Source organism: Equus przewalskii, chromosome 24 (assembly GCF_037783145.1).
Source record: "Equus przewalskii isolate Varuska chromosome 24, EquPr2, whole genome shotgun sequence".
Classification (NCBI taxonomy): Eukaryota; Metazoa; Chordata; class Mammalia; order Perissodactyla; family Equidae; genus Equus; species Equus przewalskii.
In genome coordinates this window covers 2,637,910-2,664,710 of record NC_091854.1, presented here as the reverse complement: position 1 = coordinate 2,664,710, position 26,801 = coordinate 2,637,910, and positions in this window count along the sequence as shown.

Below are 26,801 nucleotides of genomic sequence, written 5' to 3'. Positions count from 1 at the left end.
GTTTACAAAAAGAAGTGGCAGGCCAGACTTGGCCTGCCAAACACAGTTTGCCAATAACTGTTCTAATTTATCAGTATATACTTGTTAGCTTCCAGCACAGTGGCATTTATATAGAAGTCATTCAATAATATGAAATTGTTATTCAACAATTGTTATGTCATATGTATTATGTCTTAGGATATATTATGTCATATATATCAAGTGAGATAGATAGTAGAGACACAAATATAGTAAATCAATTATAATAAAATAGTGGAAATAACCATAATTTGTTGAACACCTTGTGATGCTGCAAGTTATCTCACTTGATTTTGTTAATAGCCCTAAGAAATGGGTGTATGAAGCTCTAGGAAGTTAGGTAGTTTCTCCAGGGTCACCAAGAGGGAATAACAATCATAGCAACAATAGCAGCCAGCATTTATTGAATGTGTATTAGGTATTGGGCTGTGAACTTTATATTCATCTAAAATTTTGGTCACCAGTTCCATTGTGTGTGTATTGGGGGGGGGGGGGGCGTTCACACACATTGAAGCAATTCTTGGATACCAGCTGGGTGTCCTAAAATTCAACTCAATTCTGGCACATGTCTGCTCAGAGATAGCATCAGATTCCACAGGTTAAGAGTTCATTCCTGGGGCCGGCCTGGTGGTGCAGTGGTTAAGTGCACAGGTCCCGCTTTGTCGGCCCAGGGTCTGCTGGTTTGGATCCCGGGTGTGGACACAGCACCGATTGGCACGCCATGCTGTGGTAGGCGTCCCACATATAAAGTAGAGGAAGATGGGCTTGGATGTTGGCTCAGGGCCAGTCTTCCTCAGCAAAAAGAGGAGGATTGGCAGCAGTTAGCTCAGGGCTAATCTTCCTCAAAAAAAAAAAAAGAGTTCATTCCTATAAGACTGTCCCCCCACCACCACTTCAGATGCCGGTCGCAAGCCCAGGTTATCACCTGTACTTCTGACCAACCAGTTATAGATTGGAGGTTCCAAGGACTGCCTCTCCTTGACTTTGATTAATTTGCCAGAGTGGCTAACAGAACTCAGAGAAATTTACTAGATCACCAGTTTATTATAAAAGGATATAACTCAGGAACAGCCAGATGGAATGCTCGGGAAAAGGTCCTGGAGCTTCCGTGCTCTCTCCAAGCTCAACATTCTCCTCAAATCTGCATGGGTACACCAACCTGGAAGCTCTCTGAACCCCCTCTTTTTAATTTTTTATGGAGGCCTCATTACAGAGGCATGATTCATTAAAGCATTGGCCATTGGTGATTGATTCGACCTCCAGCCTGGTCTCCCCTCTCTGGAAATTGGGGGGTGGGGGTAGGGGTGGGGTGGGATTGAAAGTTCTAACCATCTATTCTCGGTTGGTTCCTCTGACAACCAGCCCCATCCTTCTGTTACCTAGGGACTTTCCAAAAGTCACCTTATTAACATTACAAAAGACACCTTTATTGCTCTCACCACTTAGGAAATTCCAATGGTTTTAGGAGCTCTGTGCCAGAAATGGGAGGAAGATCAAATATGTATTTCTTATTATAAATCACAATATCACAGCATCATATAATTTAATTTGATTTTTATAACATGCTTTGAAATAGGTAATACAATCACCATTTTATAAGGAAAATGAGATTCAGCAAGTTTAAGTAATTTGTCTGATATCACATAACTTGTAAGTAGTAAAAAAATAGAGCAAGATCTGCCTGACTCCAAACTCTAGCAGAGTGATTACTCTATTCCACTCTGAAGCATTTATACTAGGGGCACCTCTAACGATAGAGTCTCTTGGTGGAAGAATGTAACATTAATGCTGGGAGATCGAGATTTATTGAATAAAATTTAAAATAAGTCAATATTACGAGTCCTTTATATTCTGGCCTCCTATCTATCAGCCTATCTGCCACTGTGTCCTCCAAAACCTCCCAGGTCACCCCAGCTGGATGGGAACTCATGATCTTTTGAGCAGGCCATATCTATTTCTTTTCCTTTGCTTTTACTTTTCCAACTCCACCCCCTCCCCTTTGGATCCAATTCCCTAGAATCCTCTAACCTCTCTTTTCCACTTATTCGATGCTTGATTTGCTCATATATCACTATGTCCATGAATTCTTGTTTTCATTGGTTCACAATGAAGTCTATATTTTATACAATGCTGATGGAAGAGTCATTTTGGTGCTTTTTTGCACAGTGCTTGATAATGTCTTGTTTTCTTCTCACTGAAATTTTAAGGACCAAATTCTGTCATGTCTTCTGTTTCTCCATCATAAGAACAAAATAATGACCCATAGTAGGTTCTAAAAAAATGCATATTGAACCGAATTGAAGATACCAACAATAAATAATGCTTTAAAATACATGATTAGTTTTTTTTAAAACAGTGCTTGGTAAATTAATCATTTTTGTGATCTCCTAGAAGCATAAATTTAACAAAAAAGACTAAGAAAATACAATGGAACAGAAATGCTTTTATACAAGGGTCAACTGAGTTTGGAAGAAAATGATCTCATGGTCAGGATTCATTTTCTGCTTTTTTGTATCTTAAATGAAAAAGTTCAGTACTAAAATAAGTAACTGAGTTATATTACTGCTTTAGAGATCCAAATAGTGATGTACAAAACATGTCCTCATTGTTCACTCATAAAACTGTTATTTAGCAGTCATCCCAGCCAGAACTGAACATCAGTTAATATTAAGATCTCATTGTGCATATAGCACTGTGCTAGGCATTTAGAAGGGGGTTGGAGGTACTTATTTTTATTTAATCTCTACTCTTACAAAGCTTACAGTTAAAATAAATGCATTGAAAGAGGCACACATATCCATACATGTATTAAAGAGCAGTCTAAATGATAGGATACAGAATGTGGGGGAAGAGAAGTACAAAACATCTGGAAGTGTTCTATTGGTATTCTGTATTTTAATTCCCCTTTGAATTGACTTGTAGAAAGGAGAGAAGATGAGTGGGATAGGAGATGTGGAAAAGAGGACAATAGAATGTAAATGTACTTAGTGGGAGGGCTCAGATCTTGAACTGCTTTTGTATTCTCTTGCATCACTAGCATCTAACTGGGTTGATCAATAGGTGCTTCATAATCCTTTGGTAATTTTCCTTAAAATAAACCCACTAATCGTACTTCACTGACCTTGTCACCTCTTCAGACTTGCTTTTCTTTCCCTTTTCTCTCTTCTTCTGGAGAGATTAATCTTCTGTGTGTTTCTTTATTTCTCCTTCTATGAACACTCAGATGACCGCTCTAAATTGTTGAGATTTCATGCTCTTCCTGGCTCTTTTTGGCCTCTGAAAGCCCAGTTGCATTTTTTCAACCTATAAAGAGGTACATGAAATCCAACTAGGAGTTGACAAGCCCAGATTCCCAATCTATCTTCCTGGCTGACATAGGCTGACTTCCCCAGAATGTTAGGGCACTGCTTATGATCTACAGGATCTGGCACAAACAGTGAAGATTTCCAAACCCACACAGGGAAATCGATTCTGTTGGGAATTCTGCATGGAGACACAAAAGATTTCTTTCTTCAAAATATGAAATACTGCTGCATTTACTTAGGCTTGAAGGCAAGAAAGTTAAGTAAAAGCTACAGAGTTGCTGATTGAATCTAAATAGTTACTGTCAAGAAGTAGAAAACTAAATGCTTTGATGAAGCAACCTTGGGGATTCTACCGAGAGGTGAAAAGCCAAAGTTCAAGGACAAGCTGCTTGCTTGAATATCTTCAATATTGGTTCTGTGCTATAAATTAAATCCTCTTATATTTAAATTCTTCTTCTTTCTCACTCTTCATGTCCCAGGAATAACAAAACCTCTTACTTCTATCTCAGAAATATCTACAAAATTAACATCCTCTCATCCACATTGACACTATCTTGGTTTGCCTTGCTTTACTCTTCATTTAATAAATGCCCATCCAAACTGAATTTTCCAGGATCTACCACCTCATTTAAATCCATGGTCCACAGCCCTGCAGGAGTTACTGTCATGCACTTCATTGTGTCTCTCCCCAGCTCTCAGTTGAATCAATACCTTAAGGCCCTAATTCCCAAGATGATGGTATTTGGAGATGGGATCTTTGGGAGGTAATTAAATTTAGACTTGGTCAGGCAGGTGGGCCTTTATGGTGGGATTAGTGCCATTAAAAAAAGAGACACCAGGAAGTTCTCTCTCTCTTTCTCCGATGTGAGGACACAGCAAGAATGTGGCCCTCTGAAAGCCAGGAAGAGAGCCCTGACCATCCTGGCACCCTGATTTCAGACTTCTAGCCTCCAAAACTGTAAGAAATAAATTTCTGTTGTTTGAGCCACTCAGTCTTTGATATTTTTTATGGCAGCCTGAACAGACTGAGTTACCTTCCTGAAAAACCTATTTTATTGTGTTGCTTCCTTGCTTATAAACTTTTGCTTTGTCAGGATATGGTTCATGTTCCTAGATGTGGAAAATAAAGCTCGTGACAATTCAATCCCTTTGTACCTTATGGGTATCAACTGTGGCATTGCACCTATATACTCAGTGCTCCCTTCACGCAAATTTTGTACCACTCCTCAAACAACTCTTGCCCTGTTGCTACTCCAGGTATTTGCGTGTGCTCTACTGTTACCTTTGCCTTTTCTTGCATTTTATGTAAAAAACTTAAGAAAGATCAGGTACTATCTTCTTGATGAAATATAATAGGTGATCATTGAATCCCCACAGTGTTTTGTTTACACCTCAATCAGAGTAGTTGTTAGGCTGCAGGGACTGCATCATTAGTGTCTGTGGTCATAACTATCTGCCCCATTGGGCTGTGAGAGCTGGAAAGCCAACTATTCATCTTTATATTCGCAACTCCAAGAAAATTCCTGGTACATATTAGGTATTCAATAAACATTTATAGATGGTTGGATGGAAGGAAGAAAGAAAGAAGGAAGAAAGGAGAGAGAAGCAAGGAAGGAGGGGGTAGGAGGGAAGGCGTAAGGGAGGAGGGAAAGATTTGGGGTTGGCTGCTCAAGTCAATGCACTGTGTTAGTTGATTTGGCCCTTTCTATCCCGGGAAGGCCCAACCAATGTTGCTTTCTAAGTCAAAAGAAGAAAACCCTTTATTACCTCAGTAAATAATTAAGATATATATCCCCACCCATTTGTCATCCTCAGTCCCACTCTCCTAGTTCCATAATTTTGGATAGCTGTTGACAAAATGATTTCTCGCTCCTACTGTTCTTTACACAGTGAGAAAGTGCATAGGAAAATTTATTTTTGGGTGGAAATGAGTCTAGTGAACAGTTATTAGAGGAAAGAGATACTAAATGCATAGTAACCATCCACTCACCCTGACTTTTTTGGACAATCTAGTCAAAACAAAACTCAGATATTGTTATGAACGAAAAAGCCCAGAGTCTACATGTCATAAAGGGATGAAGGAGGGATAAAGTGGCATTTTTCTTCGTCTATATTTTGACAACCACTTCTTCCCAAATCATGTATATGTGGCTGCCTATATGATTTTTCTGTTTAGTTTCATAAAATGTAAGAGGAAGGAAAGATGGTATTTAAAATTTAAACCACCTGTAGCTGTGTCTGCCCTCTAATAGAGATGGTGTAGTTTGTACCAGCGGGGGGGTAGAGCATTTATCCCCTCAGCAGACACTAGTGAAGGAAGTAGAAGCGATAAGATCCCTAGTACGTGACTCATTTAAGTTTACCAGAGGATTCAGTCTTTAGAAACGCAAACAAAGGCCCAGCGCTAGAGATAGAGCTAAAGAAGGCAGAATTTGTTGGTATAAAAAAGGAGGCTTTTGTTTTTGTTTGTTTGTGTATTTGTGTGTGTGTGTGTGTGTATGAAAAGCAGTGAAGAGAAAAAGAACCTAAGTGAATGGCTAGGTGGGGGAGGCTGAAGCCCAATCTGGTGGAAATATCTAACAGAACATTTTAAGAACAGAAAATTATGTATAAAATGACAAATTGAGCATGTGGGTCTGCCAACCCTCTGCCCCAAGTTCCAATAGAATGAGAGAAAGTATATATATACATATGATTGCTATCATACGAGTGCTGGAAAGTGAAAAAGAAAGTGGGCAAATCTTCTAACGAAATCTTAGAAGACTGAAAGGAGAATGATGAAGAAACATAAGAACAGTGATCCATTCGCTAAAAACAGCAGAATAAGATGTGTCTTACCAGAAGGAGCCCCAAAGAAGCTCTAAGCTTCTTCTTTGGTTTAGAGTCAAAACAGAAAGAGCCAGAATAGGGGCAGTCAGAGAAGCGGGGCCCAGATGGCACCATCATCTCCCTCTCCCAGACATTCACAGATCATTCTAATTTTTTTCTGATAATTTTTTTTCTGCAGAAAGTGCCACCAGGTGGAGGGGGTTCTGTGTAGATATAGTAAAAGAGAAGTTAAGATTGAAGTAACGCTGCATCCTGAGTAAAAATGAAGTGAAATATGAAAGAAAGATAGTTCTTCCCAGGAGACAATGATACTAAAATTCTCCACTGCCAGACAGCCCTCAGCCTTCCTGGCTACTTTGTACTCACATACCTGAAACCTACACAGAGCTTTCTATCTGCCTTTTCATTTAAGGAAGAAGTCTGTTGGGGTAGAAGACCTGTTAGCAGCTACACTGATCAACCCATAACCATAGTCTAATAACCAAGCTTTCCCTGTGTGGAGCAAAACCAACAATAGGAAAGAGACAAAGATAAGAAATGGGATAACTGATGCCAGAAGAAACACAGATAATTCAAGACACAGAAGAGGATTCTGTGGAAGCCAATGGAAAAGTATTGGAAGACATTAGGGAGGAAGTTGGTCAATGTGATTGGGGCATCCGTGTTTGCTAATTGGTACTTATGGAGGTTAGGTTCCTACCCTCCCTTAGAGATGGGGAGATGGGGGCACTTTGATGATTACATTTCAAAGGGATGGCTCCCAGCGCTTTGAGAAAGAGATTTTTCAGTTGTAAAACTGGTAAGAGGCTGGGAAAAGATTTACATCTCATAGAAGCAGAGAAATAATTTACAATTGCAAGTTCATTAAAGTAAATACTCTAGGAAAAGGGAGGTCTAAAGAAACCTGTCTAAAGCAGCTAAGGGCAGTTAAGGCCATGTTGGTCACCACCACGCATAGAAAGTGGCCATTGGGTAAATGTTTCTTGATGGAATGTAAGCTGCTTCTCTTTAAATTGCCATAAAACATCTGTATGAATGTCCTATTGCTGCTGCAACAAATTTCCACAAACTTATCTTAGATTCTGAAGATCAGATGTCTCACTGGTGGGAAATCAAGATGTCAGCAGGGCTGGTTCTTTCTGGCCGCTCCAGTGGAGAATCACTTCTTTGCCTTGTCCTGATTCTAGAGGCTACGTACGTTCCTTGGTTTGTGACTTATTTTTCTGTTTCCAAACCCAGCAATTTAGGTCCTCTCTGACCTCTGCTTCCATTGTCACATCTCAGTCTCTGACTCTGACCCTCCTGTCTCCCTCTTTAGGGACCTATTTATTGGGTCCACTCAGATAATCCAGAATAACCTCCCCGTCTCAAGATGCTTAAGTATATCTGCAAGGTCTTTTTTGCCATCTCGAGTAACATACGATATTCACAGGTTTGGGGGATTGGGATGTGAACATCTTTAGAGGGCTGTTATTCCTCCTCTCACCACCTTGTAGGATGTTACTTGTTTGCTGTTGTCAATTCAAGACCATTGATCTCAAGCTTTGTGTCTTTCTCACACTATCCATAGGTCTGGGAAATAGAATTTACACATGTATGTGCACATGAGCACATACTGCAGAATCACTAACACAGCCCCTTTCACCTGAACTGACAGTTCTCTTACACTGTACACCCGAGTCAGTGTCTGCAGCCCCAGGGAGCATGCCCTCCCTTAGGCGAGGGACTCCTGGCCTCTCTTCTTCTCCCTGGATGGGCCCAGTATATCTAACAGTCCTACCTATCCAGATGCGTTCCTGATGATGATGCCGGCTTCACTTGCAAATTCCCATGTAATGCTGAGCCCTCTGCTTTGGGGATTTTAATTTCACTGGATAATGATCTTGGTGATTTTAAACATTTCCTGTTGCTTGTTAAGCTGCCTGCCCGATTCAGCTCCAAATAACAGCTTAAGTATACAAGTGAAAATTTAGCTCCTAGTATTTAACAACTACTATAATTTTAAAATCTACTTTCAATTAAGTAACCTTGTAATTCTAAAAAGTGGTTGTGTTCCAAAGAAGTGCTGAAATGCCAACTGAACACAAGTCCACTTTATGTCTGGCAGAAACTGTATGGTTGTCATGTGGCTTAGCATTGAAAAGCTCATTCAATAGTGCTCCTGACATGACTGGTATAGCGTGGCATTTAATGTTTGTCTTTATACATCTCCCCATGGTGTCAGAACAATCTCCAGTAATCAAAAGAAATGAAAGAGCTAGAATAAAGTATTTGTTAAATCTAAATATATACAATTGACATTTTCAAGAGAATGTGCATAAGGGATGTATTGATTTAGGAAATGAAGATCATTTATGATTCTGGAAGCAGGGTAGCTTTGGAGAATATGACAGTAATCTCTTTTATGTTGCCAAAACTCTATATGAGTGGAGTCAGTCTTCCAAAGAGAAGGATAATCTTTAAGGCAGCACCCCTTTTAGAGATATAGTCTAATAGGACTCAGTCATTAAAGAATCAAGCGCAAGCTTCATAGCAAATTTCACTTATATTTAAAAATTAAATTTAAGTTGAAATTAGTGCAGATATTTGATCTGAAAAGTGAGATGAAGAACTTATATAGAGTACTTGGAGATGCTATTTATTGCATAATAAGTTTGAAATCCATCAGTTGATCACTTACGGGACATTGGCTGGCTTCAGATGTTTGTGGGCATAAGAAAAGGCAGCATTGCTTTAAAAAGAATAGAATCTGGCATAGTTTAATATATTTGGTAAGACCATGTCTATGTTTTAAAATGAAATAAAGAGCAAGTTTGTAGTGAATACTATAGCTTTTGTTCCCCTTGCAATGTTAATCCCCTAATTGGGACTGTCTTTTCTTTTTTAAAAAAATAAACATCATTGAAAACATTTTATCAAAACTTCATATTTTTGTTTGTTTTTTGGTAAGAAATTATGTTCCAACAGATGTAGGTCAAAAATGTGCACAAAACACGTTTGTTTTTTTCTCTTTGTTCTGTTCTCTTAGTTTTTTTCAGAGCATCGCTCAGCCTTGGAGAATTGTTTTGATTAGAGAGAGGCCTTTGAGAGGGTTTGCAGTGCTTCGTGGCTTCTGCAGGCGAGCAGGCAGTTTTCTTTTTGTCTTTTTATCTGACCAAGGACATCTACATATTATGTCAATAGGCACACAGAAATTTATAGACTAGAGTTGAGCACAAGTTTCTTTCTCTCCATGTAAACAGAACTAAAAATATCAAATTGAACACATTTATACTTGAGAGGGCTCAGGATTTGTCGTTGGCCTGCATTGTGCACATTCTTCTTTTTAATATGTATTTTTAAAAATGTCAGGGGAAATTTAAACACTGTTTATTAAAGCAGCAATGCATTGGTTTTTCTTTCCATCGAGTTCTGCAGTGGACAGAGCTGTGGTTCAGGGCTAGTCCTTGAAGCCTGATTTACCTACCAGCCCTTCCGTTGGCTATCTGCTGGTTTGATTTCTCATCAGTGATATGGTTCTATTGCCCCCATTAAAGATACATGGTTAATCAAACTTTTAAAGAGGCTGGGAAAACATATATTTAAATATATTTATCACATATTACAAGGAACTATTTGAGATAGTCAAAAAAGCTTTCAAGAGAAAGAAAAAAGGCCTTTTTTTTCATTTGACTGTTCCCAGTGATGCTCGATGACATTGCTTTGATGTAAAATTGTGTGATAAACGCTGTTAGCTGACTATCTTGGGTCTATCAATTTGAATTTATTTGCTGAATAATTAGCTCAATACCAAGCAAAAGCAATTCTCCGATTTCCAACATAAAGTTGTAATACCAAGCCAGGTGGGGGCGGGGCATTCGATCAAACTCATCCTGGCAGATGGGTTTCTGAGTGTGGCTTTTCCTTCCATGAAGAGAATGGACTGATTAGTTTCCCAAATGGTAAACACTTTTTGGTTCCTGAAACTGATTTCTCTGTTGTCTCTATTACTCACAGATCAGCTTGCTATATTCAGTAACAAAGGTAGGAGCTAACCTCATCTTAGTTGTTGTCCACAATTTATGAAGAGATAATCCAGTTCATAGAAAATGAGGTACTTCAACTATTCGACTAATAGAAAGTATTTCTCTGTCAGCATGGATTCAGCTTCACATATGTCTCATACTGATCTCTGGACTACTGCTGTATGCCACGTTGATCCAGGCAGGAATAATTGTAAAGAGTTTCCAGGATTTCTTTTACTATCAGAAAAAACACCCTGGAATCACTTTGTTCCTGGTTTATAGTGAAAAACATCCGTCTGAGCATTTTGAGCTTATAGTGGTGGATAAGGTGTGTAATTTGTTTGGTACTGAGTTCTGTGACATGAGAAGTAAATTACTGTCGGGAGGGGTAGTGGGGAGAGGGATCTTATTATAAAAAAAGATTTTTTTTCAGCAGCAAGAATTTTTAAGGTTTAAATTAGTCTTTTCAAATTTTCTGGCTTGAATCTACTCATCAGCCCCTCTTTGCCATCCCATGAGAGCATGTGGTTTTTAAACTGATGAAACAGGTGAACACAGGTTATGCCTTTTCCTCTGTCAATGTTATGAAAATATCCTGGTCTGCTAGAAGAATTGCCGACAGATTAAAATAAACAGAATGGCATAATTTTTATTCAAATTGAATAGCAAATACATGTAAAACATTCCTAAAATTGTGCATACCCTTTGACCCAGAGAAGTCACTTTTAAGAAGATGGAAATAATCATTCGTCTGAGCCAAGATTTTGCTGCATAATCACAGTGGATTAAAACAGGTAAAATTAGGAACAACTTGAATGTCCAGTTTTTGTCTGAATAAACTTATTGAGGTATAACCTAGCAAAAATTTAAGTAAGTTATACTCACACTTCACAGCAATGATAAATTGTCATAGTCATTAAAAATGTTTCTAGTACCTACTATATGTCAGACCCTACCCTAGGTACTGAGCATAAAGGAGTAAGGAAGACAAACAAGTTGTAATCTAACTGAATTTTCACTATGTATAGAAGAATTGATAGTGATAGAAAGGATGTTTAACATATATTTTAAAGGAAAAATGAGGTGTCTTCATTTGAGATTCCCAGGGAGCAAATCCAACAGCAGATGGCTTATGTACTCTTATTTTACTTGGGAGTGCAACCCCAGGATGCAGAAGTGAAGACAGGGAGGGCAAGGCAAGGAAGAAGGGAGAGCCAACTGGAGGAGAAGGCATTACTGACCTGGTCACTGCTAAGTGACACCAATGACTGGATGAGTGAGACTGAGCCCTCCTCAAAAAGCCATATAAACTACCTATCTGGACTCAGTGGAGTGGGAGTTGGGAGTAGTAAGGGGGAAGAATGTATCTACCGGCTTCTGTCTCCCATTGGTTAGTTCTTCCCTGTGGGAAGTTAATTTCTGCACACTTCCAAGTTACTCATTAGTGAGGGTAGGCACTGAGTAGGTTCACCTGTGAGCATCCCCAAGTGCTATGTGAAGTAGGTCAGAGCCCAGTCAGGAGAAGCCTGAGCATCTGGTACATATAGGACATTAATTGAGTAGGTTACAGAGTAGTATGAAGACTATGATCCTATGTTTGGCATAGAAATTATTACAATATTAACAATGACTATAGTTGGGTTTTGGGAATATGGTTTGTACTTATTTGCTTCTTTTTGTTTATCTCTTTTTCTATTCTTCCTGTAGTGAACATGATGGCTTTTGTAATAAGAAAAAATTAAAAGGTTATTTTTAAAATGGAATTTTAGTATTGTCCATATTTAGCAAATTCTCATTTTCTCCAATAGTTGGTTATTTACTTATGTTTGGCCTAATTTATCCATATTTATCTTGCAATATAAATAAAGCAAAAAAGGATTATCAACTCCAGCAAGTAATGAAGCTGCCAAATCAATTAACAATTCCCTGTAATCTATATATATAAAAATAATGGTAATGACCTCATCGTCATAGGATATGTCCCAGAACACTAGGAGCTTACAAGTAATAAGGAAGATAGGAAATAAATGTAAATAAATATATAAAATATTTAGCATGTTAGATGGTAAAGAAACATTTTCTATGGAGCTAACTGAAGCATGGAGTGGAGCTGGGGAATATGGGGGTTGGAGTGCAATTTTAGATAGGGTGGTCAAAGAGTGTCTACTGAGGGGTTAACGTTGGAGAAAGAAGTAAGGAAAGTGAGGGAGTGATCCTAGAGATAATTTAGGGGAAGAACTTTCCTAGAGAGGAAACAACAGATGAAAAGACCTGAGATGGGAGTGTGCCTGGCATATTCAAGGAACAGCAAGGAGGTGGAGTGGTGAAGCTGAGTGAGAAGAATAGTAGAACTACAGTGCTTTATATAGTAGGTGCCCAATAAATATCAACTGAATTGCAGTACATCCAGCTTTGAAATGGTGAGGTCCACAGTCTATGCGTTATGTGTCTTCTTAGTTCTAAGTCTTAGTATAATGTCTGGCAGAGAGTAGATTTGCAGAATTAATTCTGTCATCCTTGCATTCTCCAAGATGCTAATTTATATTTTATAATTTCACAGTTTTATATATAGGTACTTGCTGTGCTTTATTTGACTTCTTGTTAGACGACAAGTTTTGTGAGGGCAGGACGACGTATATCTTATTCATTAGTATAGTCCTAGCTTAGCACGTCCATCTTTTGAAAGAATACCTTGCCAACTTTCTAATAGAAATTTCAGGAACAAATAAGTTCCGGGTATATATAAGGTATTAGCTAGAAATTAAATTCACTTTTAAAAAATTAGCCTAATCATTGGTCTTGTAAGCAGAAATATTCTGAGATAAATTGGGTTGGGGGAGAGAAAACCATGTCAGAACTGGCAAAATAACAGCATGATGAAAAGCCCCCAGGTCACTTTCACAGATGCACTAAGTTGGTGACAGTGGCCAATTTTTAGGCAAGTGAATGATGCTCTTTCTTCATAGCTTCCTTCACTCTGGTGTATTTTACTCAAATATGTAGAATGAAAATAAACACGTTTTTAAAGGAACATGGAGTGCCAGGCTGATCTTCTTCCCTATTCATACTTTGTGCCTCAAGCCTTTCAAATGAATTGTTCCTTCTACTCTGAATGTTTTCCTCACCACTTCTCCTTTGCCAGCTAGCCTACTCAGTTTTCAGTCTTCAGAACAAATGCGATTTCTTCTGAGAAGACTTCCCTATCTCCTATGCTAGTTCGGATCTGCCTTTTTATATTATCTCTTAGCATCATGATTTCTCAAGAATACCTTTCAACTGTCCTGTAATCAAATAACAACTAGAAAATAGAAAATTAGCTGTTCAGGCTCTGTCTTCCCCATAGAAATTTAAGGTCTACAGGACGGAAGCTATGTCTGTCTTAGTCATCTCCTTGTTTCCAATGCTTGGCATGCCTTTGAAACATAGAATGCACTAGAGTTTATAGAGATTAAAATTATTGTTTAGATAAGCATAATTTTGACTAAGGTCACAGAAGAGATCAGCCCCAGCTACTTTTATAAAGAGTCTTAATTTAGGGATATAAACGGAATGAGGTAATCCAGAAATAAAGTGTCAGTAAATGGGAAGAAAATAAGTTAAATCTCCGGCCGCTGGAGATACTTCAAGTTACACTAAAAATATCACCTCGTATCTTATTAATACCTTGTCGTGCAGATATAATCGAGTTAACCTACCTCACAGAAATAATGAAAATCTGTCACATATCAGCTTCTGCTTCAAGTTATACTCTCATGCCAGCTATGTGTCTCTTTTTAAAGATTGTACTTCTTTATTTTTTATATTGGTTCAGCACAAAGTTATAGCAAACAAGAGAATTCTGCTACAATTACCAAACACTGCATAATTTCTGTCTAATTATACAGAACTAATGTGCAACCTCTCTGTATTAATAATAGAGCAATTAACCTAAAATACCGAATTGGTGTGAGTTCCTTGACTATTTTCTCACTACCAGTCTGTTCCTGGTTTTGAACAATTGTACATTGTACTTTGTAAATGTTAGCTCTAGATAAAGTTTATTTTTACATCTATCACAATAGCCTCAACACTCATCACCTCCAATTTTCTCATCTTTCCCCTTCCCCAAATTTCTCTGTATTAAAGGTGATGTCTGTAACAGGAGTTCATTATAAATCAGATGAATTTAGGGACAATTATGGATGTTAAGGGACATAATATTATATTATCACAGACCTCTGCATTTACTTTTCCTCTGTTTTTTAATACCGGTAGATCTTGTAGGAGACACTTTCATTGCACCTGACACTTCTGATGTTATGGTGTCAATGGAAGTATGTGTGAAAACCATTACCTTGTCAATTCTGTGATGTCAATGGCAACTTGATGTCAATGAAAATGTATAAGGTTCTTTCGTTATCATTGTAACAGCTTCTCTAGTCTTTTCAATATATCAAAAGACACTACTCTGTAAGAAAGACTAACTACCTGAAATTGCTGCCTGCGTTTCTTGAAATTAAAGCTGGGATATTGCATTATGATTTCTCTTTACAGCTAGCATTAGCAAAACTATATAGAATCACAAATAAATAAAATAATAAGCAGTTATTTTGCGGCTAAGAACGTAAAACGACTTTTTAGAATCCAAATGGCTGGTGCACATAAGAGGGAAAATTCTTGTTTATAAGTGGAAATAATGAAGAGAACTTCAGTTGTAGACAATGTTATGTTGAAAATACACTATGAAACACTCACAAAAGAGAAAAGGTCATTGGAAGCAATTACTTTACCTAAAATTATGCCCGTCAAAAGCAGCAATGTCCCTGATGTGATATTGAGCTGTTTCATTTAATGATTTCCTAGCAAGAGTGTAATCATGGTATATCGCTAATTTTAGATGAATAACACTTAGGTCCTAGTATAATAAAATAAGTGTGGATTGCATTGTACTTTCACACCATTCATGTTTCTTTCCCATATGCACGATGTGGTTTAACAAGGCTCACTCACTTTTTTTTATGACTTCTTTTTTTTTTAAAGATTGGCACCTGAGCTAACAACTGTTGCCAATCTTTTTTTTTTTTCCTGCTTTTTCTCCCCAAATGCCCCCAATACATAGTTGTATATTTTAGTTGTGGGTCCTTCTAGTTGTGCATGACTCTTTAAGCATAAATTTTGCCCTAGTTTGCTTTGGCACATGTTTAGTACTTGTAAAAATATTTGGGTGGGTACTTTTGCCATGCAAAACACACACACGCACACACACACACATATGCACACATATGCTCAAATAGTGGCATCATCTGCTTTAGGTTCTAATCATTGGAGGTGATAGAATTTGTGAACTTACTTATAAAGTATTATGAATTTGAATAATTATTTTCAGCAGTTTGCCTTTTAGATCTTTGGCACATGGAATTCTCAGAATGAGAAGAAATTTGTAAAATTTTAGGAATATATATATAGTGTGTGTATGTGTGTGTGTTTTATATACGCCTATCGTCAAAAACCTGACATTGTGAAGGGGGACAGTAATAAGTATATGGGTAGATTACAACTCCAAGAGATGTGTTTTTATTTATTTTTTTAACAAGTTCTATATCCTGAAGTCTTTGGAGACGTCACAGAAGAGAGCTTTGCCATCTGAGCTGTCTTAAAGGAAGTGTAGAATTTTCTAAGTATAGAGTGTATGGTATGCTATTACTGGCAGAAGAAACTAATTGATACATAATAAAAAAAGCTATCAATATATGTGAATGTGTAAATGTAAGTGCATTTTTGTGTGTATGTATATAATCATGTAACTGTGTTATGATTTGATTCATAGCCATAAAATATACATCTCATTTTTAATTTGGGGTCAAAATATGCTATGTCTATATTATTTGGGTCTAAATTTAGCATTTTCCCCTAATCCTTAGCTGATTTTTGAGGGGGCATTTCAGTGTTTGCAAAAAGGACAAAATAAAGTTTTCAGACTTAAAATGAATTCGTTTGCTACTTGTCAGCAATTGTGATGAAAATTTGAAAAGAAAGTTAAACCGATTAGATCAGATAAGATTTTAAAAACTTATCTATGTATTTCAATGAATTGTGTGTACTCCCTAATTTCCTGTTTGCAGAATAACCGAGAGTTGACTACATTTTAAAGCAGATTCCTCTGGGGGTATGTGTGTATGTGTGTGTACGCATATTGGAGGTTATAAAAACTTTTCTGAAAATGCTATTTTCTATCTTAAGCCATGAACCAAAAGAAGACAGCATTAAAAAGAAAATCATCAAGCTTAATAGTCCCTTTCAAAGATAGAATCCCTGAAGATTAATTCTGATGGATATATAATGTACTTCTTTATTTTCACCCATACACAGGATTGGGAGGTGGGAAGAGATAGGCTGAGAGCAAGAGTGAGAGAGAAAGAGAGAGAGGATGAAAATGAATCTATCATCTATCTATTTATCTATCTATGTATCTATCTATCTCTATATGGTATGGATATATATCTTATATATCTTATAGATACACGTATAGAGATCTCATATCTGTCTATCATCTATCTATCTATATCTGTATGATATGGACATATATGTCTTATAGATACAGATATATAGAGATCTACATATCTATCTATCAGTCTCTCTATGTATCTATCTATCTCTATGATCTGTCTATTTATCTAGAGATGAGGGAGAAATTTAAAAAACAATTAACAGGAGGGAAAGAGAAAGCAAGAAACTGTTGTTACTTGGAGGAAATAAAATTAAATATTAGGCTGAAAAGCTCTGCCATCAACCATTGGATTTGGCATCTCTCCAACTGGAGAAGACCCTCTTAGAAAACATGCTCTCCTCATCACAGTTTTCTATTTTCCCATTCGTGAGAGTGAAAAGAGAAAGCACCACTAAGCAAGATGTTCCCAAACTTACTTAACAATTTTCCAATTCGGAATCAGGTACATCTTTACACAGCTTGAATCACATGCTGGCAACATATCTTCATACCCTAAGTCTAAAACATTGCAGGAAATTCAGATGGTATTTTCATTGTAAAGACAATAGTGACATTGAAAAGAAACTAGAGCTGCTCACCTCAAAATGTGAATCAAACTGTGCAGGGGGGTGGCAGTTAAAAATATCCCCAAAGCCTGGCTTTATTTTCCTTAGGAAGGGAGGTTGTCATTCTTTCCCTAGCGTGAACAGTTTGGGTAAAGCCGGGTGCCTTTTCTTGCATTAACTCATCGTATGCTTTCCTAATCTTTCTGTTTTATTGTTGTCAAAAGGCAGAGATGCTGAAAGACAACACATTCCAAACTAAAAGCTGGCTTCCTCAGCTAAGGCAAGTGTTATCCCCGAGGTCAAGGACTGTCTGAATCAATAGCATACCATTCTATACAGTCGAATTTAAATGGTGAGTCAGTTCGCATAATCCAAATTCATGTCAGCTGCAAAAGAACTCTTTAAAAATACCTTGCTGTCATCCATTTCTTAAAACTGATTAGCAGCAAATTACCAGAGACCATTCTATCAATGCATCAATATATCTTGATGCACTAGTGATTTGGGAGGAGGTATTTTTCTTCATATTTAGCTGCTTATCAAGTACTTTTTGATACATACATATTTATTTTCAAGCACCATTTAGAAAATATTAACTAGAGTTGCTGCATCCACAGAAATTTTAAGCCACTTATTTTGTTTCCAATTAACAAATGTATTTCAAAGGCGATGAAAGCTGATTAAAAAATCTGCCACACAGCCACTTTATAATACAAAATAATTTATCTCAAATGAAATTCAAAATTTAAAAATAGACTCTCTTTGCCAAGCATATAACAGTTAATAACGCCTTGGTTTTTTTCTTTTTTCTTTTTTATGAAAGCATTTGCTTAAACTTTGACATATTTAGCACACTAAATTCCAACTTAAAAATAATTTTGTACAATGTTGAGTAATTTCATTGAGCTGAGTGTATCTAATCACTATTTCCCAACATTCATTTAGAACTTTATAGTATGCCAGGGACTATTCTATGTTGTTTTATTCAGGCTTCACAAAAATCCTATGAAGTAGAAGCTATTATTTCCATTTTATGGATGAGAAGACTGACATGAAATTGAATAACTTGTCCTAAGATTTGTCTGGTTATTAAGAGCTGTAATTGGAATTCACACTCAGTTCTGTATAATTACACCGCCAGTGTGTGTTCAACCATGCTATTCTTTCTTAAAATTAGAAAAATTTTAGAATCTAAGAAATACTCCTTAAGTATTTTTGTAGTCCATATAAGTCTGATTGATGCTGGGTTGAATTCTGTTTTTTCATTTTTAATGTAAGCAGAGTAGTAAAACTGTAGGAATCTAGGAGATGAGGAAAAGAGAGGTAGAGAAGCAGACTAGATAATGGCACCTGTGAAGTTACGTTTACGGGTGTAGATGATACCTGGTTACTCAAAGTATGGTCCAGGACCCAGTAGCTTGTTAGAAATGCAAACATCCCCACCCCAGACTTATCCAATTAGAATCTGCATTTTAACCAGATCACCAGGTGATTCATGAGCAAATTTTCAGAAGCACTAGTCTAGGTGACTGACGTAACCGAATAGCAGCTGAGTTGGTATTTTTTCTCTCTTTGGAGAGGTTGAGTTGACCCGCCATGCTGTCTGTAAACCTGGGGTTCAGTACTCTAATGAAGAGGGAGATTGCTCAGGAGGGGTTGCCGTGGGATTTAGAATGGCTAAGGCACTGGCAATTTCTCTAGCCAGACTCAAGGGAAATCACATCAAAATAGTAGAGACTTGGCAAGCTGCCAGCATTATCACACTAGCTTCTTTTTCTCTGTTTTTCTCTTTCTGTCCAGACCTGTGTCTTATGCCCATAGATGCTTTCACATCAGCTCTAGTCTGGGCATGAAGGGAACACAGTTGGATGATGTCAAAAGAGCAAATGCAGAAAGATAAATAACTGGTGAGGGGAATTTTTAAAAATAAGCACCCTTAGTGAAGGAGCGAACAAGTATTTCAGAGAGGGAGAGAGAAGGAGAGAGAGAGAGGAGAACGTGGTGCACAGTAGGCGAAAATTTAAGAGAATTACCCAAGACCGCTCAGAATTAATATGTTTGGAATCTAAATTTAATATCTAGTTTGTCACTCAAGCCATGGGGTTATTTTTTATCTGAGCATATAATTTTCATGCCATCAAGAGAAAAGAAAAATCTTGGCTAGATGTAAACCTTTACTAGTAAATGATTGCTAATGTATTAATAACTTTTATTGAATTAAAAGGGTGTGACATTAAATTATAACCTTAACTGTCACAATAATGTGGCATAATAGCATAATTATGATTAAATTGTTATCACTATTACATCTGTCACAGATGAATCTCCTAGATAGATGAAAAAAATCTAACTTGTTCATTATTTTACCTTCCCAGCAAGTGTCCTACAGTCATGTCACAAATTCATGTAATGTCCTTGAGAGCTAGATTTTCTATTAGAAATTCAGAGTTACACTGAAGTATGTGAAAACTCACAGATGGCAGAGTGGAATTCCTGCTGAATATACGTTTGATGAGATTATGTGTCTCATTTATTCCAGCCACGAATGAAATATTTTGCACTTATGAACTGTGCCACAGTTAAACTTGTTTTGGTGGTAGTATGTGAATAATGATGAACTGGGTTGAAAACTTTAAAGCTCAGGGAAGCCTTGCCCTTTTTCACTCTGTGAACGTAGACATTCTACTGCCTCTCAAAGCACACTGCTCTTATGAGGTGCCAGCTCTTTTCCTTTTTCCTTTTAAGTTTAGAGAATACATGTTATGATCAAATACATGCCAAGGTTATCATTAATGATTTAAAGAAAGGAAAGAAAAGAAAGCCGACATTTATATAGCATAAACACAGAGCAAAAATTACTTCTATATGTACTACCTTTCATATAAGCTTTATAATAATTTTTTGAACTATGTATTATTATTACGATTTATAGGTGAAGAAGTCAAACTTAGAGTGATTAAATGGTTTGCTCAAGGTCACATAGCTGGTAAGTGGCAGAGCTAAGTAAGACATCACCTAGATCTTAGGTGTTTAGTCTATTTTTAATTAATTAATTCATTCTTAAATATTTATTGAGCAACTCTTATGTTTCAAGTATTGCACTAAATACTGGTGTACAATGGTGAGCAAAGAGAGACAATATTTGTCATTTCTTGAAGCTTACTGTCTCATGACAGGGGAGGGATGGATGTAGGGGCAGGCACTCAGTTAAGCATGGAAAACTGAATAAGTGCTGTAAAGGGGAACTCAGGCCAGGGGATCTCGATGTAATGAGGTTCATGAATATCTCCACCCAAACTAAGTCCTTGAGCTGGGGTTTGAAAGAAAAGAAGGAGATACCTTCATGAAACAGAAGGTGTGTGTGTAAAAGCAATGTGGGAACTGGGGTGAAGGCAATGTTTTGAAACAATAGGAGCGGCATGTATCAAAGCCCCGTGCAGCAAGGAGTTTGACCTTTTCAAAGAAGTAAAACATGGTCAGTGTGGCTGAAGCCTAGAAGGCAAGGGGAAGAATGGAGCAATAAGAGGTAGAAGGAGGTAAGAACTTGACTATGGCCTTCAAGACCCTGTGAAAGATTTGAGTATAAGGCAATGGGAAACCCTGAAGAACTCCGTATGGGTTTTAGGAGTCTGGTGAAAATGGCAGGATTTACACTTTGAAAACTCACTGGAGTTGACATGTGGTGAGTGGATTGAAAGGTAGATAGGCAGTGGTGGAGATCAAGAAAAGTGAGATTTGAGACAAAGCTGGATTATGACTTCCAGATGCCCACGCTCTTTATTTTCTAAAAATTTTACTGCTATATTTATAAATAATATTGATATTCCACTATTTCTTGATTTACCAATTTAAGGCACTCACTTCACTTCCTGCCATGTTTTCTGAACATTTTATACTTCCAATTTTATTTTCCACTATTTGCCCATTTTAATAATATTATAATATTAGTTAAGTCAATGGTCACATTATTACATTATTATGACCATGTAAACATTATTCCCTGATGATTCATGTAATGAATTATGATTATATTTTTTGTGTCATGCAACTTTTTGTTTTCCTGAGATCAATTATTGTCTTCATTTTTCACTTTCTTGGATTTCAATGGATCTACTTTCATAGTTTTCCCAATATTTTTATAGTTTGCCAAATGTTTCAGTGCATATCTTTAATTTTTTCCAAATTCACAAGTACATCAAATGACCATTAATGCCATTCTTCTCCCAGAAACCTCCCTTTGACATACCTGCATCCTCCCTTCCCCCCTGTACTTGTTGTTCTCCAGGCCAGCTGCTTAGCTCTTGACCTGGAGTCTTCCTTTACTGTCGTCATAGAATTATTTTCTGTCCTGTCCTCTGAGCAGTCCCATGCCATTCTGACTTCTCCATTTCATATGTACTAATTTTCTCCCTCTCTTTGGCATCTTTTAGTAATTCATCTGATCTCTGATATTTTGAAACTCTATGATTGTGGGCACTAAAAGTATTATTATATATTGTTTTGAATAAGTTGTGAATGCTTTCAATATGTAGGTTCAAATTTGCCTAATATTATTTTTTTTAATAACACCTCCTTCCCTTTGGTCTCTGCTTTGAGACTCCTATTAGCTGGATGTTGGTCCTCATAGGCTCAACACTAAGCCTTCATTTTTCTTATTGAAGTCTCTCATTTTCTTACCTTTTCACTTCTATTTTCCATAGGTTTTAACTTTTGTACTTCCTGTGAGAATTCTTGATTTTTTTCAATTCCATCCTTTGTATTGATTTAATTACTATGTTCTTGATTTCAAGAATCTTTTTCTTATTCTCTATTTTCTTTGATTTATGCAGCCTACTATTTTATTTGGACAGAATATCTCCTTATCTCTTTATGTCTCAGAGAAAATAAGTCATAGAGCTTTAATTAAAGAAGTTTGTTTTTCTGAACGATCCTCACTTTTGATTATTTTTACCTTTATATTTAATGCAAGAAGCTTTCTTCAAATATCTTCTCATCTGTGGACATCCATTCACATTTCAATGGTTTGCTACCTGTAATGGCAGCATATGTGATTTGGAACAACCTTCGTATTGAAAACAGCTATAAGGAGGGACACTTCAAAATAATAAAAATTTCAACTGCAAGAAATTAGAATAACTCTGAACTTATGTTCACATAATTATATTGCCTAAAAATACATGAAAAAAATTAAAATAATTATAGGGAAAATAGATTAGTCCACAATCATAGTGAAAGAATTTCTCACCTGTTTCAGTAATTGATACAAAATGTACACAAAAAAATCAGAAATATTGAATTTGGAAGATTACAGACTTTTTAGAAGTATGTAGAACAGGATTTTGATAACGTGATTAAAAATAGACTCTATTTATTAACATTAAAATAATGAATATATTTTATATGAATTATATTCATGTGTATATAATTTTACCCAACAGCTGCAAAATACATTTCTTCTTAAATACACATAGAATGTTTACAGGAACTAATGACAAACTGGGCCATAATTATGTTCTCAACAAAGTTGAAATCAGATACGGAGTATATAATCTTAGTGTAATGAAATTAAGCTAGAAATAAATAATGGGAAAATAACTAGAAAAATCCCCATTATTAACAGATTGAGAAAATTAAAAAATAAAAACAATTTGAATTAAATTATAATGAAAATACTAAATATCAAAACTTAGAGAATCCAAGGAGCTGGCCCAGTGGTATAGTGGTTAAGTTCATGTGCTCTGCTTTGGTGGCCCAGGGTTCACAAGTTTGAATCCCAGGCACAGACCTACCCACTATTTATCAAGCCATGATGTCATGGCATCCCATATACAAAATAGAGGAATTTTGGCACAGATATTAGCTCAGGGACAATCTTCCTCAAGCAAAAAGAGAAAGATTGGCAACAGATATTAGCTCAGAGCTGATCTTCCTCACCAAAAAATAAAAACTTAGAGAATGCAGCTAAAGTCATGGTTAAATAAATGTGTACAACCTGAAATCCATAATATAGAAGAGAAGAAAGAGTGAAACAAGTGATCCAAGGATCAAGTTCAAGAAGGTGGCAAGAGAACAGCAAATTAAACATAAAGAAAATTTATAAAAGAAAGAAAAAAGAACAGAGATTACAAAAACAGAAAAAAATATAAAAAGACTGTCAATAAGCCTAAAAGTTAGGTTGTTTTTGTGTGTGTTTTTTTAGCAGATCACCAAAATTAATAAATTACTTGAAGACTGATGAAGAAAAAATTCAGAGAGAACATAAAATGTTGGGATCAAGAATGACAAAGGGACATCACCACATGTCACATAGACACTAAAATGATCCTTAGGTGGTATTATAATTAATTTTATAACAGTAAATATAAAACGTTAAATAAAGTGGACAGACATCTGTTTCTTAAAAAGTCAGAATTTATTCTCTCACCTTACGCAACTAGGAAACCAGAAAGAAAATCAATAAAATAACAGTTTTCAGACATTGGAAAACAGAGCATGCCAGACCATGATCCCTGAGAGAAGAGAAATGCATGAATTGATCCATATACAAGCACCAGATCACTTCCTGTAAGCAGTTTCCAAGTTTCAGCGCAAGGAGAGGGAATTCAAAGGTGTCACTGAACTGGGACAGCAGAAATTGAATTTGGAGAGGTCAAGGTGGCTTGAATTTGTGAGACTGAGTACAATGAGTGGGAATCTGCACAGATAGAGAGATCAAGAGAAATGCAAAGGTGTTCTCTCAAGTCTTTGGCTGATTGGCACATGTGTGAGAGGAAACTATCTGAGGCTGGAAAAAGATCAGTCAGAGAGGAGGAGGAGAATAATTTCTTGAGTTCTGGATTGAGAATCATTCATGTTCCCACACACTAAAGAGGAAAGAACTCATAAACACAAGTACATAGATATTTGGATAAATATTCAGAAGTGTTTTGCCTTAATAGTAGGGCTAAACTAATTCTAACAACTAGCTGCACTGACTTTGAAAGAATCCAACTGATTTTAAGTAACCAATGGGATGCTGAGAAGAAATTTGATATGATTTAAAGAAAATCTAGAAATTAAAAAGGTAAAATTGCCAATATTTGGGATCCAGTACAAAATTATCTGGCATGCAAAAAAGCCAGACAATATGACCCATAACCAAGATAAGAAATAACCAATAGAAATAGACCCAGAGATTACAGAGATGACGGTACTAGTAGAAAGAACATCAATATAGACATTATAAATATGCCCCATTTTTAAAGAGGTAGAGAAAAATATGAGCATAATATAACGAGAAATAGAGGATTTAAAAAAGACTCAAATGTCTAGAACTGAAAAATACACTGGATGGTATCAAAGTATATTAGACACTGAAGAAGAAAAGGTCAGTAAATATGAAGATATACTAGTAGAAACTAACCAAGATGAAGTACAGAGAGAAAAAAAGAAGTAAACAGAACATCAGTGACCTCTGGAATAATATCAAGTGATCTGACATACATCTAATTAGCATCCTAAGAGAACTGAGAGTCAGAGATAAAAAATATTTGAAAAAGTAATGTCTCCAAGTTTTCTAAATTTGAGGAAAATTATAAACCACATAAATTAGTTTCCTATTGCTTCTGTAACAAATTACCACAAATTCAGTGGCTTCAGATAACAAAAATGTGTTATCTTACAGTTCTGGAGGTTGGAAGTGTGAAATGGGTGTCACTGGACTAAAATCAAGGTGCAGGTAGGGCTGTTTTCCATCATGAAGAACCCAGAGGAGAATCCATTTTCTTGTCTTTTCCAGATTCTGCAAGTTTCCTGTATTGCAATAACTGGCTGAGTCTTTCTCTCAACATGGTGTCACTGACCCTGACTCTTGCTGCTCTCTTTCACTTACAAGGACCTTTGTGATTACATCTAGGGGACCACTATTCTGCCAACAAAATGACATATCCAAGAAGTTTAATGAACTAACAGCAGAATAAACATGAAGAAAACCGTATTGATGCATATCACAAGACAATAATTGAACATTAGCTGCGAAGAAAACAATTGTTAAGAAAAAACTAGAGAAAAAAGACATTACATGCAGAAGAACAAAGATGTGAATGAAGGCACACTTTTTTCAGAAATTATGCAAGTAAGAAGATGACAGAAAGACATCTTTAAGAAAATGAAAGAAAGACTGTCAAGTTAAAATTCTATACCCAGCAAAAATATCTTTCAAAATGAAGGCAAAATAAAGACTCTTTCAGAAAAATGAAACCTCACAGAATTTTTCAGTAGCATATCTGTACTACAAAAAAATGTTAAAGGAAGACAAAACTTTTCAAGGAGGAGGAAAATGATACAAGGTAGAAATTTGAAACTATACACAAAAGAATGACTAGCATCATAAACTGCCAATGTAAAATATATTATCTTCATTTTAAAGAGCTTTTTAAACAATAACTGACTTCTTAGACAAATATAATAACAATGTATTTTCAGTTTGATAGCATAAATAAAGTAAAATGCACAATGATAAGAGCACTAAGGAAAGAAGTCAGGAAATGGAAGTAAATGGTAAGATTTTCATGCCATATATGAACTGCTACAAGTATTATTTAAAGGTAAACTGCAATAAATTAAAGGTGTATTTTGTGGACTTTAGAGGAACCACAAAAACAAAAGAGAGGAATAGAAAATAAGACAGTAATGGCAATAAACTGAAATTATAAAAAATAATTAAAGCAGAAAAGGAGGCTAAAAGAAAAATGAAAAAGCACATGAGACAAATAGAAAACAAACAAGATGGTAGATTTGATCACAACCAATTGAAAGGCAGAGTTTGTCAATTCAGGTAAAAAAGCGAAAAACAACTCATTTCTGTGTACAACAACGTCATTATACAAATAAAGACATAAATAGGTTAAAAACAAAACAATGGAAGGAGGTATATCCTGACACACTAATCACAAAAGCTGGCATGGCTATGTTAATATCAGAGAATGTATACTTCGGAACAAAGAATATTATCAGACCTTTCATCCTGACGAAGAGGTGAATTCACCAAGAAGACATAAAAGTTATAAATGTGTATTTACATAATAACAGAGTTTTAAAATACATGAAGCAAAAGCTGATCAAACTCAAAGGAGAAATAATAAGTACAGATCATAATTTCAAAAGATTTCAGTACTCCTCTTTTAATATTAAAAGAACAAGTAGATGGAAAATCAATAAAGAAATAGAATATCTAAGCAGCACTATTAACCAACTTGACCTAATTGACATTTATAGAGCACCCTTTCCAACTACAGCAGAATACAGGTGCATTTCACGTGCACAGAGAACATTCAAGACAGAACACACATTAGGCCAAAAAACAAGTCTTAGTAATTTTAAGAAGATTGAAATCATACAAATTATGTTTTCTGATCATAGCAGAATGAGAGTGGAAACGAAAAACAGAAAAATATCTGCAAGGTCCCAATATTTATAAATTAAACACTACATTTCCAAATAACCCAGAGATCAAAGAAAAAAATTGCAAGGGAAACTAGAAAATATTTTAAATTCAATGAAAGTATACACATAATGTAGCAAAATTTCTGGGATATAGTTAAAGCAGTGCTGAAGAGAATGTTCTAGAATTACA